Here is a 4,258-nt window from a genome sequence, read left to right on the forward strand (position 1 = left end):
GAACCATAATTCGTCCATCAGACTCCCTCTGATATATGGTTTTAATTGAAAAATCGACCAGCTGATTATTAAGCTCGACACTTTCATCATTATACACATTTTGATCATAATTCAAAAAATGACCGCATTCAGACTCCAAAATTTGTTCAGTGGCCTGCTGCAATTGCCTTTCCATTAGTTTACCTTTATCATTTGATAACTGAAAAAGGAACAGTTTACTTCAAACCCGTTGTCCTGGTCACCATCAGACAGAAAATCTATTCTCGTGTTTAATAACAACGAGCTACTACAACATGCACCGTAGAAACCGAACGAACATTACCGTCAGGTACAGAATTCAAAACTCCTGGGTTTACATTTAGGCAGGTTACGTTGTTCAACATCAAATCGACATTACCCATGCAATAAAAATGCCAGCATGAGAATCTATGTATACCGAAGGATCAACGTCACCAAAAATTACGTCGGTACCTGCTAAACAATGTAAAAAGTCTGTACCTAACAAAGAGGTTAAACATTATCAATAGTGCGAGTGTGTTTATTTAACAAACTTATCAGCAAACATCATACCCTGTTTTGAAAACTTTCAATTACTTTACCAAGCAAAGGCAATTTTAAAGCAATACTAATATCAGGTACAACTAAGCCAAAAATTATAAAGGACAAACTACCTATTTTCACAGGCACTTCTACAATTTTAGTATAATATTCTTTATTCCCATTAAATCCACTCACCGTAAGTCCTAACATCCGAATTGATAGTTTTAAGGTTTTCTCCTCAGCTAACCTACTAGTGATGAAGGTGCTTTGTGAGCCACTGTCCCTTAGACCTCTGTAAATGTCGCTGCCAATACTGAAAGAAAACGTGGGTAACACCGAGTTTCCATACGAGTGCAACAAAACGGCCACACCGCTGTTTACTTTTTGTGGAGTTTCAAAATTTACTTTATCAGATTGTTTAGATCTGCTGCCTTTGGAGGGCTCAGACTCGCAAAGATAACTCATATGCCAACCACGGCAATTAAAACAACGTCTTCTAAATCTGAAATGACAGTTGTTAGATTCATGACTAAACTGACCACACTTAACACAACCGTGTTAGATTTTAAAATTTGCACCTTATTGGTAGGGGAAGGGAACTTTGAACATTCATAAATAAAATGAGAATTATTAGCGTTACCAACTTTAAGACACAAAGAACAGCTGGGTGAAGACCTGGAATCTGAATCACTAGTTACTGCCTCTACAGCTAAATTTACCGCTTTTTCTTTTCGAGAAAAGTCCTTATATTCCTGTACATTCTGCGAGATTTTACTCTTTGTACCTTTAGCGACCTTTTTGTCGTTCTCGTATCTCTCACATGCTGTAAAAAAGTTTGTCTTTATATCATTCAGGGCAGGGTGAGTCTTGCCTGTAATCTGAATTAAATGGCGCTGGAAACTATCATTCAGCCATACCAAGCAAAAATACCTAATGAACTCCTCAACGCTAATATTCAAAGTCTTCACTGATTCACATACCGATCTGAGTTCGGAAATAAAGAGAAAGGGGTCTTCACCATCTTTCAAATGCAAAGCAGTAATTTTCTTAATGGCTGAATTCTTCCGAATATCGGTTGATGCAAATGCTGAAATTAGCAATTCTTTGGCATCAGCGTAATGCTGCTTATCCGCTTCTAAGGAACCTAACAAAACCTTCTCTACCCTCAACTTGTTGTTTAAGTAACAAAAGCAAATCCCTATCGGGATAGTTAAAAGCTTTAGTAGTTCCCTCAAATTCTGTGATGAACTTCAAAAAAATCTTCACCTTCTACACTACGAAACTTGGGGAAGAGGAGGTGCCACAGGTTGTTTAAGTAAACTTCTGGCTACATCGCTAACATTACTAGAGCTAAGGATACTCGAGGAAATATCTAGGAGAGGTAAACAGGTTTCAATCTTATCTATATAATCCTGACATAATGATAATTCCATCTCTAAATCTGTACTATCAGAATCCCCTGGAAATTTCTTATCCAAAATCTCAGTGTCCAAGTCAGTTAACTTATTCTTATAATTTACCAGAATACCTTTGATAGATAATTTTTCTTCCTGGCTAAGAGTATTGAATGTGGAGGACCTGTTATAATATTCAGTCACCTTTTTGCGGATGACTTTCCTTTGTCCAATAAGCACAGATAAAGCAGACATTGTTAAATTATACAAGAAATAATCCTAGAAAGGAAAAAATATTAATGTAATGATCCTAGAAAGGAAAAAATTAATATTAAAGTAAAATAAGCTGAAAGGAAATAAATTTCAGTTCACACAATGGATCCCGACTACTTTCACCAACTAATGGGATTCTGCATAGCGAAAATCCAACTTCCTTCGTCGTTGCCCCACGTTGGGCGCCATAAGGCTGAAAAACTATGAAGTCGCCTTATAAGGTTACTTAAAAATACTGAAGGGAAGTCAATTCATACACCTTTGAAATGTTTAAATTTATTATTTATTGCAAATGTGTCAAGTGCATGACACAGGGCTCTTCCTCTTCAATAATCAGCTTCTCCTCCATACCTGGAATGGGAAATACAGAAATTGCACGTTAGTGTGAAGCCTAAGAATTAATTTAAATTATATAGGTAAGAATAATATGGCAAGAAGCACTTATACATAGGAATATGCAAAACTGTTACCTTACTGTAAGTAGGTCAAGACAAGAAAAACCAAGTATGACAACCAAATCAAGGCTGGATAATCCTATCCTGAAAATAATATAATATCCGTGTAAGTTTGCATTAAAGGAGATTCTTACAATTTATGTTGACTTATCCAGAAATAACAAATAGTAGCTTACCACTATGTACAATAAACCCATGAACAACCTTCAGTAGAGTTGCGAAACCACTGTAAGGACAAGAGAAATCCTTTATAACTATTAAACATTCGTGAATATCCGTACTCTACCGATGGCAGGTAGGAAGGACTTTAATAGGCAGCGACAAAGGCTCAAAGAGATTGTTACGATTACCATTCAGCATTTGCCCCAAAAAATACTTGGTACTCACCGTAGTCCATCCGAGCAAGAAGGGATTGAAGTCAATGCTTAGGAGAACGTGACTTTTCTCCACAAATCATCCACTAAGGTGAATCAAAGTCGAGACGATGATGAACAAATCAGTCGTAGGAGGCAGAGCACATCCAGGTGGCCACCAATTACGCCGTCCAAATTATGGAACCAAGGGAATACTTCACAAATGCCTCTTGAGGGACCCTTGATTCTTAATAACATTCTCAGAGCCTCGTCCAAGACATCCTCCAGGAAGACAGACTCACTCTGACGATGGAAGACGGGCTCAATGGCATACGGGTATGTGGTGGGGTCCTACAGGATAGCTCCCTGCCCTAATGCTCTGACAGGACCGCCCGGACTGACCGGACTGGCAGAACTGCCTCGACTGCTGAGACTGCTTGGACTGCTAGTACTGACTTCTCACGCATTCACCGATCTCGAAGTTTCCTCGTAAACAACAAAAAGAGGAGGAGTCAACAATTTGCTGATCATAACTATGGCAGCAGGAAGGACTTGTAAGCTGGCTACCAAGTACTTATTTTACTTATTTTGGTAATACTAAAATTCCATATTTACGAATCCTTCCTGCCGCTGTAGGCAAGTACATTAAAAATTTATTTATTCTGTATAGTTCCTGGGGAGAAGATGGAAATCCCTCCAAAGAAAAAATTTTCATCCACTAATAAATGTACAAAAATATGCAGGACATACAGTAAAATTTAAAATTAAAAACAAAAAAAAATGAATTAGTGAAGCATTTGTCTTGTCCTCGCCTCACTGGTTTCTGCAGCTTTCCTGCGGGGACGTGAGGATTTACCTAAAAAATTATTTTCAGGAAAATTATTTTCAGGGGAAAGACTGTCAGGACAAAAATGGGTGTTCTCCAACATGGGGATAAGGTTAGAAACATGAATCTTGGTGGTTCTGACCGGTTTTTCCCTTTTTGACCAAAGCAGGATGGGTAACTTCACCCAGATCATTAAAAAAAAATCTTCAAAATTATTCCTAATGGATAATTACTTCTTTTAGTATATTCTTCCTTTATTATACGATATCTCCTACTTTTGTCAGTTTGTGTGAGATGGGGGGACGATATCTACTTTTTCTATCAACAGCTTGATGAATTAGAGTACCTAAAAATTCACTATGGTAGGTATCTAACAATGCATCTCGGACTTTACATAATTTTACATAATTTTTAGAA

At 37.5% G+C, this 4,258-nt stretch overlaps 1 long non-coding RNA gene across 2 annotated transcripts; it reads right to left on the reverse strand.

Moving 5' to 3' along the window:
- Positions 1–2,467: 2,467 nt before the first annotated feature.
- LOC135226123 (uncharacterized) lies at positions 2,468–3,561 on the reverse strand. 2 transcript variants are annotated; one of them, XR_010317177.1, is made up of 3 exons: positions 3,050–3,561; positions 2,678–2,746; positions 2,468–2,558 (listed from the first exon to the last, which is right to left on the reverse strand). It is a non-coding gene; the product is annotated as an uncharacterized LOC135226123 (long non-coding RNA). The 2 variants fall into 2 exon arrangements; XR_010317176.1 differs by having other exon boundaries at positions 2,839–3,561.
- Between the last annotated feature and the right edge of the window lie 697 nt (positions 3,562–4,258).

The sequence above is a fragment of the Macrobrachium nipponense genome, chromosome 14 (genome assembly GCF_015104395.2).
Source record: "Macrobrachium nipponense isolate FS-2020 chromosome 14, ASM1510439v2, whole genome shotgun sequence".
NCBI lineage: Eukaryota > Metazoa > Arthropoda > Malacostraca > Decapoda > Palaemonidae > Macrobrachium > Macrobrachium nipponense.